The following is a 13,845-nucleotide window of genomic DNA, read 5'->3' as shown; positions in this document are numbered from 1 at the left end:
CCGAGTATCTGGGGAAGAATTTGAATATAAGCGGAGAGTCTTGCAAAAATTACACCCCAACTTTCTCGGCCAAGAAAGCTTTTTTGGGGGTCCTCTATCCTATTTTCCCCCACTTAAAAATAACCAACAGAAAAAGATACGTTGTTGTTGTTTTGTGTGTGAGGCGTCTTTCTTCTTCGAAGAAGGTTTTTGGACAGTCGGCGTTGGGATGGTCCCCAAAGGCTGCAGTGTTAAGAGCCAGTACAATCTCACCTCCAAGTTTGAGAGTCATGGTTCTTCCAGTAAAATAAGCTGTAAATGAATTCTCATTGCAGTGGAGAAAGCATTGATCGTACAGCGCTCACGCTGCCATTGCCTCAACAGAGAACGACTAGAACATGGATACATGGGCGTATATTTCTGGACTGTTTATTTGACTCAAAAGAAAGGCCGCAATGTAAAATATATGCATGATGTTTGACTGTAAACCACTAGTATAAAGAATAGCAAAAGATCTAGAGATTTTGTATCTTCAAGCACTGTAAAAAAAAAAAAAAAAAAAAAAAAAGTCTTAAATAAAACCAGCGCGTGTCATATTCTTCAAGTAAGGAACAAAATCATGTGAGGCTAAAAGAAAACCCTCAGCTGCGAGTATTTTACACTCTCCAGGAAAATCAGTTAACATCGATCTGTCTCTGACCTGGCCATCTTCCTGATCATGTCTCTTCGTGCAAAAGTTGGCTGGTCTTACTGCAAACGTTCACATGGTGGGGGAAAACATCTGCGTTCATCTTTATACGTGTCTAGCACGCAAGGACAAAAAAAAATTAAAAAGATTAAAAAAGAAAAAAAAGGAAAGAAATCCTCTATATCTGACCGGAAAAAACAAACAAACAAAAAATCTAGCGAACACCTGCCTTGCCTCTTCCCGATATGCCTTCTCCACTCAACCTTGCTCCTGATTGGTGAGGTTTCATAAAATCACAGACCTGCACAGAAACCTACTTTCTTGTGGACGGGGAATGCTGTGGGGTTTGGGTGTGGTATGTGGTGTGGTGGGGAGCATTCTTGAAATATGAAAAAAAGCACATTCCCTCCTTTATCAGCTTCTGGATCATGCCATTTGACCACAAAACCCTCGTGCCCTCGCTCCCTCGTGCTGAAGTTGTCACAACGTAACAGGTAAAGTTGTCACATATATACACACGTTCTACACTCAAGTGGGAAAGCATTAGAGAGAAAGAAGCGTTATGGAAATCCAGTACCACATTGAAACAGGGATCCAGAACACGTGCATAATAAAATTTTATATCCATATCATGTGCTCCCTGATCACACCTGTACACAGCAACAGGCATGTCCATTTATTGCTACCACTTGGTTAAGTTGACTAAAATCCAGAAAATTTCACACGTATTATATTGTATGACAGTCTGTCGTGTCGCATCCGACTATGACCACCAGAACAGTACAGGAGACAACAGCAGTCCCGACTATCTGGGGTAGAACATGATTATAGCTGACAGTGTCTTGTCCAAGTTAAATCCCTACACTCTTGGCCAAGAGGGTTTACGACAGTCGGCATTGGGATGATCCTCACAGGCCAACTAGCTCTCAAGGCTACAGCACTAACAGCCAGCGCAATCTTGCTTCCTAGTTTGAGAGTCATAGTCCTTCACAAAAGACTAAGCTGTAAACGAATTCTCATTGCAGTGGATGAATCACTGAAAATACAGCTCTCACAATACATCTCTGATCACACCTCCAGGACCATGAGCACGTCTTTCTCTGGCTCCTGCTTACAGTAAAGTCAAAACAAAATGACTTTTTTGCAAACGTCTTACACTCTGTGTGTAAAAACAATATCAACAACAAACACACTCAGGTGGAACAAAAATCCTGAAATCTTTCATATGTACCGAGTGAGCTAGAAATAAATGAACAATGAGGGAAGATTATTCCTGAAATCTTAAAATGTATACATGCTTAGCTTGGAAATAACAACAACAACAAACGCACTGAAGGGAAAGGAAATTTCTGAAATATTTTGAATATATAGTACAATCATGAGCTAGGAAACGGCTCTTCCTCCATGCCCCTTCGTAAATCGAGCGTGCGCGTGCGCGCGTGTGCGTGCGTGCCATGCGTGTGTGTGTTTGACTGAAACCTGACTTTCAGTTGGCTCTACCAAGGTAGGTAGCCTGTTGTGCATGCGGTTGACTTGTGTATGTAAAGCGCTTAGAACTTGGTCTCTGACCAAGGCGTTGCTAGGCGCTGTCGTATGGTATGATAGTTGAGTCCGACTATGACCATCGGAACAGCAGAGGAGGCATCTGTTATCCCGACTATCTGGGCTGGTATGTAATCATAGTGGGGAGTGTCTTGCCCAAATCACAACCCCACTCTCTCGGCCAAGAGGTCTGTCACTATTTTAGAACGATACCAATCAATCAATCAGTCAGTCAATCAACCAGCATCACACCTCCTCAGCCATAATTATATCAATCCAGCCAGCCATCAATCAACCAATCGTCATACCCTCTCAGCCACATATCAATCAATCACCCCATCATCACACTCCAGCACAAGCCTATCAATCAACATTTCCTCCTCCTCCTCGTCTCCTCCCCTCATCCTGCTTGGTGAGGGAGGTAGTAACACATCAGTCAACCCACCCATCAATCAACTGATTAGCACACCTTCTCAGCCAAAAGCTCCTTCTTCTCATCTCAACCCCCCCCCCCCCCTTGGTGAGGGAGGTAATAACACATCAATGAACCCACCCGTCAATCAACTGATTAGCACACCTTCTCAGCCACAAGCTCCTCCTTCTCGTCTTCTCATCCCCCACCCCCACCATACCCCCTGCTTGGTGAGGGAGGTAGTACCACATCAATCAACCCCCCGCTTCAATCAACTGATCACCACACCTCCTCAGCCACAAGCTTCCCCTCCTACTCGTCTTCCTCCCACCACCCCCCTCCCTGCTTGGTGAGGGAGGTGGTACCACATCAATCAACTGATCATACCTCCTCAGCCACAAGCTCCTCCTCTTCCTTGTCGCCCTCCATGCTTGGTGAGAGCGGTGGTACCACATCAATCAACCAATCATCACACCTCCTCAGCCACAAGCTCCTCCTCCTCCTCATCGTCACCCTCACCCTGCTTGGTGAGATAATCGATGGCCAAGGCCAGACGCTTGTTGCGGGTCAGCACGTCTTGCAGCTTGCCCTGCAGGTCCAGCTCGGACCTCTTCCACAGGATCAGGAGGTCCTCCTTGGACAGAGCCTCCAGGGTGCACTCGTCCAGGTAGTCGGCGGGGATCTGGCTCTGGTAGCCTGACATGGCGTGGCGTCGGATCGTCGACTTGACACGGTTGTCCTGTTTGTTTTGAGAAGGGGGGGGGAGGGGGGGGGGGGCAAAGGGAAATCATTAACAACAACAGCAACAATAATGATACCAACATTATTACCACTACTACTATTAGATATAAGTAAAGGTACTACAACTACTACTACTACTACTACTGCAGATCATTAAAGATACTGCTGCTACTAATGATAATTGATGATACTACTACTACTACTACTACGGCTACTACTACTACTACTACAGATAAAGGTAGTACTGCTACTACTACCAAAAGATAATTAAAGATACTGCTACTACTACTGCTGCTAACAACAACAACAAAAACAAGAACACAACAATAAAGAAAATACAGAACTTATACTGCGCAGTCTCCCCATAAAACGACATCGTTCTGTGTGTGTTTGTTCTTTTCCCTTCCATGCAACACGACCGAGGATTCACCAGAGCTTTTCAATGCCCACTGGCTGCAGTGTTCGGATGCTTGTTAGCAAGAGTGTCTCCAATGGCTGGCTGGCTTTTTATAGGCACCCCCCCCCCCCCCGAAAACGGAGTATGGCTGCCTAAATGGTGGGGGTAAAAAACGGTGATACACGTAAAAGCCCACTCGTGTTTATACGAGTGAATGTGGGAGTTGCAGCCTACGAACGAAGAAGAATGAGAATAGGCACACCCATCCAGGGAGCGTCGAGTTAGTAGCTGTGGAGATGACAGAGGGAGAGAGAGAAACAGACAGACAGACAGACAGAGAAATAGAGTGTGTCAGAGAGAGAGAGAGAGAGAGAGAGAGAGAGATGCTCGGGAATATCTGAACTGCTTGTATCCCCCCTGGGGGGAAAGGAGGACGGGTTCAGGGGAGTGCCAACCCACGTCTCTCTAAGGGTTTTGGCGAAAAATGGGCGTCTGTTCTCTCCTAGATGTTCACACACACACACACACACACACACACACACACACACACACACACACATCACGCACATGCACACACACAGAACGAGACATACACATGCACACAGCCAGACCATCTTTCTCCTATAATTATTTCCACCTAATCACCCACTCACTCACTGCACTATCTCCCTCCTCCTTCCCACATTAACGAACAAACGCTCGCATGAACGTATTCACATGCATTCATCCCACCAACAGATACCGACCCTCCGAATAAAAAAATTTTTTAAAGAAAAATTATTCAACACACACACACACACACACACACACACACACACACACACACAACCGACCTTAACACACACACACACACACACACACACACAGAGGTACACACACACACACACAACCGACCAAAACACACACACACACACTCGACCTTAACACACACACACACCGTGACACAACCGACCTTCAGCCTAAGGTTTCTCTGGAAGTAGTCCCGGTTCTGGAAGTCCTGACTACGGCTTCGCGTATTGTTCTGGAGCGGCTGCCCGGCACCCAGCCTCATGGGGCTGACGTCCGACACACGTCTCCGCTGAGGTGACCGCGAGGGCACCTCTCTCCTGGCGGCGACCACCGGCAGCGGAAGCTCCCAGCCCTCCCTTGCGTCACGTGGTTCCGGTGACGTGGGCTCGCTGGCGGAAGCGCCCATCGGAGCGGCGGACGCCCGTCGCTCTCTCCTCTCCCTGGGGCCCGAGGAAGCCGCAGACGATTTCCGCCTCGGCGACGACATGGAGGAGGAACCCGAAGACCTGGACGATCTGGACGACGGTCTTTTGCTGGGAGATGGGAGGTTGACCTCTGTCGCGGGATCGAACGTGTCCTCGCCTATCTCCTTCTCCGCCTCCTCCTCGTGTTTCTCCTCGATGTCGTCGTCCGTCATCTCCAGGCGGCTGTTGGACTCGTCGATTACGCTGTCGGCGCGATCGTCGTCAGTGAAGTAGGCCAGGTTGTTGACGCCGACGTGGTTCTCCTCCAGCGGGAAGGGAGCCCCGGGGGCCTGCAGGTGGATGCCGCTGGGATCCCGGACGACGTCGAAGGCGATGATGCCGTCTTCCTGGGGGCTGGGCTGACCGCCCAGATCCGTCAGGTCCGGCTCCTTCAGCTGCCGGTGGTAGCTGTAAGCGTTGGTGAGAAAAATAATGAAAATAATGATGACGTTGATGATGATAGTGATAATAATGATGACGTTGATGATGATAATGATAATAATGATAAGGACAATGACAATAATATAATGATGATGATGATGATGATGATGATGATCTGAATTTATGTAGCGCCTATTCTCGATGATGATGATGATGATGATATGATGATTATTTGAATGCATGTAGTGCCTAATATCGATAATGGTGATGATACTACTACTACAACAACTACTACTACTGCTACTACTACTACTACTAATGAAGTTGACGATGATAATGATGATGATGATAATCATTTCAATTTATGAAGCGCCTATTCTCGAAATCGGGCTCTAGGTGTTTTGCTTTACATAAAAACGGGTAAACACACACTGACACACACACAGACAAGCACACAAGCACACGCATAAGCACACACGCACGCACACGCGCGCGCACACACACACACACAAACAAAAACAAAACAAAACTACAAATACAACAACAACAACGCACACACACACACACACACACACACACACACACACACAGAGAAAGGTACACAGGCAGAGCGAAGGAGTGGCGCGATGGTTTGTACATTGGTTTGATTGAATAAGTGAAGTTTTCAAAGAATACTTGAATAAATTTGAAGAAGATGTCACTGACAGCGTTAAACAAACAAGCAAGCAAGCCAACAAAACAGAACAAACAATTGAAAAGTGTTGCGTAACCTTTTTAAAAAACAACAACAAAAAAACAAAAAAACCGACATCACGAAACGGACAAATGATTTTTCAGGGAACAGGAAGTATTCGATATTGCAACAACAAGAAAACATACATACGTGAAAATGAAGAAGAAGAAGCAGTAGTAGTAGTAGTAGAAGAGGAAAACGACCAAAATATCCACTGACACACACAAAGAAAAATGATTGCCTCCCAGTGTGTACGAACAGAATGGATTAAAAATAGAAATAGAAAGAAGACAAAATCTTTGTCATCGAGGGTAACAGATAAGCAAGTAACAAGCTTTTAAAAAAAAACAAAATTACATCCAACCCCCATCCTAAAGATGGAAAAAAGATAAAGAAGCAAAAACAAGCCAAAGGAAAGGAACCTAAAAATCAAAACACAAACAAAATACACACATCCGTATTTCCCGATTATCCAATCATTCACAGCCATTCCCATTCCACGCAAAGCAAACAGGGCTATTTAATTGATAAAAAACAAACAAACAAAAAACAACAACAAACAAACAAACAAAACAAATCAACCGGATTGTAAACTGAGTTCAGGGGGCCAGATGGTATTCCGACAGAAAATCAAACGTGGTATGGGTTTTGGACTTGAGATCAGGAGGAAGTGTGATGTGAGGGCAGGGGAAACTGCGGAATGTGAGATGTGGTAGCGATATCTTAAGTTCCCATACGGGGCTACAGTATGGGTGTGGACTAATTCATACACATCATACCGAAAAATGACAGAATTGCATGTCATGCTGAAATTTGACACCTGCAGGTCGGAGAAAGAGGGGACGGCCCATCCCAAGATGAACTGGTGGCAAACAGTGCGGAGAGTTTCAGTTTCTCAAGGAGGCTAGACTGCATTTGGACAAAGCCATATACGCCATACTTGATTTGCTATGCAGATGCCTCACCAGCAGCATAACCCAACGCGCTTAGTCAGGCTTTACGTGCATGCATAATTATTTGTGTACCTATTAGAATCAAAATTAATCACGTGGACTTTACACAAAAGTTTACCAGAGGACAACACCTGGGTTATCTTTTTCAGTGCGCCAAGTGTTTGCTTCTCACGGGACCTCGGTTTACCCATAGAGACCTCAGACTCGTCGACAGACGGTGGGGTTACACCAGCAAACTGGCTGAGGACCGTGGACTATGGAGCGCCGTGGCTGCTTCATGCATTCGTCGACTCTGGAGCATCTAGTTCTTAGTAGGCTAACGCATACTGAATCTGGCCAAACTGGATTAAGCCAATACTTAAGCGAAATAGTCCACACGAAAAGGCCACCAAATTAGTCCATGAAACTGAGGAGGTTTGACAAATTTATGCAATAACTTTCGCAGACAAACCATCGGCTGGTTACACCTTGGGTAACTGTTCAACAAAAGACTCCAAGTCACATGAATCCAGCATATGTTTGAAGTCAGTATTTCAATACCAAACATCTGATTCACCACAGCACGAATAACTGACACAATGCATGACTGTGTCATATAGTTTCTGATATCTGCGTTCCGCTTTCATACGGAGTCAGGCAATCTGAAATAGATTGATCATTTACGTATTAGAAGAAAAAACAAAACAAAACAAAACAAAAAAACCACATTGACTGGGCTTTGATGCTGGTTGAAATTCACTTCACTGTAAAAAAAAAAAAAAAAAAAAAAAAAATGTAGATCGAACATAATAATTTATTATCGTGAACACAGGAGTTCGGACAGCTCTGATTGTCGCCGTGCTGTGTATACAGAAGTGCGGAATTGATCTATTTCAGAAAACAGACAAAAGAAAAATTTCCCAATTCAAAAAAGATTTTTTTACTGGACCTATAACCACCTTTTGACGGCATTTTTTTCCCCACTGCTTTACTATACATACACGCACACACTGAAAAGACTACAGTGACGCTATAAAGGACGATAGGGATGATGGAGATGGTGAATATCACAACGATGCAATTGTTAAAGAGGACGATACAATGAAGGTGGTAAAAAATAAAATAAAATAAAATAAAATAAAATAAAATAAAACACCACCCAGAGGATGAAGTAGGAGTCGACGACAACGAAGACGACAGCGACGTCAACCCACTCTCCGAATTGGTGGCGTTAACATTTGTGGTTCGAAGCGAGAACAAAACATCCAAACTCTCTTGGAAAAGTAGACGTCCAGCGGAAAATACATCCGTCCAGAAAGTTACGAAGTTGCGATTACATTAGCACGTAACTGCAAATGTAAACGCAGTCCTCAAACACATCCCAGGTATCAAATGGGACGGTAAACAAACCAAACACTAACAGTTTTAAACTAAAAGGGGCGTCCATCCAAACGTAAATTCAACTGGTATATATTTATACAAAGGAGGACAAGAAAATTAGAAAAAAAAAACTCCCCGCAGAGCATTTAAATTGTAGACATTCTACAAGCAGACTGCAGATAACATATCTGCGTTTGAGTTAACTCTTCGGCCGCAACCACTCCGATACATTTTTCACTTGTTCGATTTCTTTTAATAGGATTGAGTTCACGTTTGCGTTTCTATAAACGCACAAATGTGATCTTGTGCAGCTTTTGTATCGGCGACAACAAGCGGGCATGCCAATGGAATTTAAACACTGAAGTGAGATTGTGAATTCACCTGAAGGCGGGGTGAAGTGAGTGCAACTAGCTCCAGCCCAGTTCATGTGTAGCAACCAGAAACCAAGACGATACAAGACAAGACACGATAAGACAAGATACATGTTTAACTCATAGACGTTTCTTTTACATGAACTGAGTGACGATTAAAAAACAACAACAAAACCCCCCAAAAAACCACCTCGATCCTCATTTCGTCTCTATGTACAACGCAAGTGAGCATGTTTTACATGGAAAGGCGCTTAAAACAACAACAAACAGATTCATCATCATCTTCTTCTTCTTCTGTGTGGCCGAATCGGCATACATGTATAGGGATTTGTCTCTCTCTACATTTAAAAGTGACTGGGATTGGGGTGATCCAAAGCACAAAGCACAATGGGTAGGTACCAAAATCTGGAGTACGAACTGGTCCAGAAGACTTACGTTGTTTCTCTGTTTCCTCTTCCTACTCACGCTTCTCCTCCTCCACCTCCTCCTCTCACTCTCCACACCTTGAAGGTGGGTTATGTAAATGTTACGGAATGCCACAGTCTGATTTCCTCGTGCAGGGGACTTCAAGTGCTTCTGTTTATTTGCACGTGTTTTTTGTACTGGTCAGTGAGTATATTTTTTTTTCTGCCCGGTCTAACTGGCTAGCGACACACGGTCTGTCGCATAGGCTTGGAAGAAGGTGGTCTCGCTGTTGGTGCTCTGTGGTTCTGGCCACAGGTAATTACATATTAGCTATTTTTCATAAGAGTTTAAAGATATGGTTATTCTTTTTGTGTAAGCATGTTGTTGTTTTTTGCATGTTTTTTTATGTACCGTAAATGTAGTTAACATTTGTTGTGCATATTTTGGTGGAACTACGCTTTGCGAAAAATCGTGTAAACTTGGCTAAACCTCAAACTGACCAAAGGACTGTATGTTCTCTGTACATATAATCGCTGGCATGAAGAGCAAAGGAAGTTTTGAATTAAGCTATATTTATACTTCTAAATGTTGAGAAACGTGGCCATGTTTTTCATAATAACCTGGGAATCATTGTTAAATATTCCGTTCCCCTCGTTAGTCCCGACGCATGGATAATGAATAAATGTTTTCCTCTCTTTGTGTCATGTAAGCAGCATGGCCTTTATGGGAAACTGATATTCGATAATTGGAGAGGTCGTGGATATTCCAAAATAATTATTCGAACTAATAAGGGCATAAATGGAAAAGGATGAATTAGGTGAAAGGGGAATGTGGAAATTATATAGAGCATGTATCTTACATGTCTTAATACACCGTCCCAAAGTTCCGGGGCAGACAGAGACAGCCCAGTCCGAGAAGACGGGATCAACCACTGTCAGAGGAGACGTGGTAGCGGCCCAGTCCGGGGAGACTAGAGCGGGACAGACCTGGCTGAGGTCTGTGGCTGGTGCAGCCTCGAGACAACATGTGTCTTGAAGAATAAGACACGTCCGAAAGAACCACGAAATTTGTGTGTGCGGCACAAGACCAGAGGTGATGTGTGTTGACTGTTCAGTTCGTGGACCCACAAAAACATTGAAGAACAGAAGTCAGCATTCCCCAGACTCAAAATACCTGCCTGTGTATAAGTATATTAATTGTTTGTTAAGCAAACCAAATTGTAAATCTTTTTTTGGTCTTTTTATATATGCTCAGGGGCAATACCTAGTGTCTGTTTTGTTTACGGAAGGGTGCGGGAGAATGAGACTGAACTCGCATGTGAATGTTTGTTGCCTCCCTTTAGTCTGTCTTTCACTCTCTTGCGTAACAGTAAAACTGGACTTGCAGTCCTAAAGTCAGTGTCGGTTTCGGTTTCACTTTCTCAAGGAGGCGTAACTGCGTTCTGACAAATCCATATACGCTACACCACATCTGCTAGGCAAATGCCCGACCAGCAGAACAAATCAATGCGCTTGGTAATAAGTTGAGTGCATGCATGTATATGTATTTGTATGTTGATTGCATCTCTGTCTGTCTGTCTGTCTGTCTGTCTGTCTCTCTCTCTATATATATATGCACACACACACATATATATATATATATATATATATGTGTGTGTGTGTGGGTGTGTGTGTGTGTGTGTATGCAATCGACATACAGTATATATATAACAGAATGGATTTCCACAGTGTTTGTCAGAGTACAATGCTTCTGTTGCCATAGGTTCTGTTTCAGTGGGCCAAGTACGTGCTCCACATGGGACCTCTCATCCAAATGACTCGACGTCCATTTTGATTTCCAGTCCAACTTAGGATAATAAAGGGCGAGACTGGGATTCGAACTCAGATCATCGCAGACCCTGTATTGTATTGGCAGATATGCGTCTTAACACACTCAGTACGGCCAGTCCTCTCTTCTCCTCTACACAGACCCCTCGGATGTCCAGTAGGTGTCTGAATGACCCAACCTTTAGCTTCCGTCGTCAGAACTGTGGTATTCTTTGTCAACATTCACCTCTTCATTATAAGAGCCTTCCGCTTGCAAAATTTGATGGTAATTGGGTGAAACGCTGTTAACGTCGTCCCTTTCGCCGTTCGTATGGAGAGAGTTAACCATTCTGTCCCATCGACTGTCGAAAGACATAACCGGGAGCGAAATGGTAAGTCTGCTGTTACTTCTAACGTTATGACAGAGGGAACCACTGTTGTCACAATGACTTTGCACTCATGGCGTGGTTTTCCATCACACAGAAGTATACACTTCGTGTTTTTGTCCTTGTCATGTTGCTGTTACGTTGTTTCGTTGTTTTCTCTGGCTTCTTGTGCCGGACCAACACCCGAACTGGCTCAAATGCAATGCAGACACTTGGAACAGAGATAAACATTTTTTTCAAGAAACAATGATTATAATTTTCTAAATATCTGAATAATAGCTGGATGCATATGAATAAACAAAGAGTGAATAAATAGACAAGCTAAAAATAAATTGATAAACAGATATAAATATAGACCGAAATACAGACAGACGAACAGACAGAACAAAATAACGAACCAAAAAACAAAAAAATAAAACAAACGGTTGGAGTCAGCACAAAAAGACCTGTCTCACGTCTCTGGAAAAAAAAAGGGGGAAAAAAATCTCACCAAAGGAGGGGTGAGGACAAACTCAACCCCTTCCCCCCTCCCCATTCACTCCCCACCCCTTCCCTTCCCGGGCTAACTATAGCCCGAGGGGGAAAAAGGAAGTGGAGTAGTGGGCCTTTTCCGCTCGGTATCGACCGCTGTCGCTTTTCATCTCTCCTCCCCCGTGGATGGCCAACACTTCGGGACACTCCTGCCGTCTTCTCATCTCCCCCAGACTTCTGTATGTCCTCGGGTCCTCTTTGCGAACATCTGAGCGCTGGAGATTCGATGGTAAAGGGTCCGATTTCTGCAGCGTAAGCCGCGTGGTTGTACGATGTTTAAGGGGTTCTTCACACATACGTGAAGCTAAATGATCGCGTTTCAAGAGTTATGGGCTATGGCTCTTTTGTACCCTTCGACTGCTGGAAATTCAACGGTAAAAGGGGAAGAGAACAGGAGGGAATGCATGAGGGTGGAGGGTAGAGGGGGTATCCAGAATACTACTCTGAGCTAAGCCGCACGGTACTCTGTGTATTTAGGGGCTCTTCACATGTGAAGTTTTTGTGCTGAGGGGCTCTCCGTATGTGGGGACACGTTTCCAGATTTCAAAGCTGCAGTATCATTCATTCTCTTAGCGTTGATGCTAACCCTGGGCACATGTATCAGACACTGGAGACCAAAAAATCACGGCATGTCCGTGAAGTAATTGGAACTTGAAACCTCTACAAAGCAATAGTTCGGGTGTGGACATGGGGAAAACACCAGAGTGAGCTGAACAAAGTGTGTACATACGCCATGGCCAATAGCAAGATATATCCTCTTCAGAAAGATGCACTTTGTGATCAGTTGCGCTGTCTTTCTTACTAACTACCCATTATGTCATTTGGCATGTAGGGCAGCAAGAAAGATCCACCCCTCTGGTCAGTTTTGGGCCAGTTTCTTAATGGTACCCCAGGTGTCCTTCAGGATCTTGAGTTCTCCTTCGACTGTCCTGCGCCAGGTGTTCTTTGGCCCTCCTCTCTTGCTTGTGTGGGTCTTTTGCTGTTTTGTTTGTTTTGGCGTTGTTTTCTTCTTTTTTGTACTTTTTTTTTTATTTTTAGATAACTCTTTTTGTTTATATGGTGTGCATTAAAGACGTTGATGTAAAAGTATCTATGTCTCCAGTGAATATATGAAATAAACTCCTCGCCTTGGCTTGTATACCTTTCGGTGTCCAGCGAAGAGCTGTCCGGGTTGTATCACCTCTTCGCATGACATGTCCAATACATTTCCACCGATTTCTCACGATGATGGTCTCCATGTTCTCTTGACTGCACTGGGCGAGTGTCTGGAGATTGTAACGGGCCAGAAGATTGTTTTGTGTGTGTGTGGAAGATTGACAATTTCGTCAGTTCACTCTGTCATCCTCCAGCATTCTGAGCCACAGAGAAGTGTGGAAAGTACACAATTTTATAAGCGAAAACACATTTACTTAAAAGAAGTTAAACTGTTAATGTCGAAGAGTGAGCTTACAACGCTAAAGTGAACTAACAGTAAGTTAGTATATCTCGATAATGTTTAATATGTGATGATAGAAAAAAAAAATCATTACCAAGTATAAAATATCTTCGCCCCTCTGCATTTTTTCTTTCTTTTGCGTTCGACAGCTACGCAGTCAGGGTTGAAACCCAAGGGATGCCACACACTCGGACGTCCGGCGCTCCTCTGCAAAAATTGATGCTCTTTCAGAACGTCAGGGTCATTTTCAGTGTTTCTCACAGGATTTCTTTGTATTCATTTTTCACGGATGTATTTGTTTTCATTTCTCACTGATTCATTAGTGACAAAATACGATCAATGCCTGGCTATCTGTGCACCCCCACACCCCCTCCATCGCCGCCCAACCTCTTCTCTCTCCTTATATTTTTGACACACAGTAAAAGTAGTTCTGGGCGAAACTATTTTTCACATATTCTGTGAGACAGGCCTAAA

Source organism: Babylonia areolata, chromosome 20 (assembly GCF_041734735.1).
Source record: "Babylonia areolata isolate BAREFJ2019XMU chromosome 20, ASM4173473v1, whole genome shotgun sequence".
Taxonomy (NCBI): Eukaryota; Metazoa; Mollusca; class Gastropoda; order Neogastropoda; family Buccinidae; genus Babylonia; species Babylonia areolata.
This window is presented reverse-complemented; position numbering follows the sequence as displayed.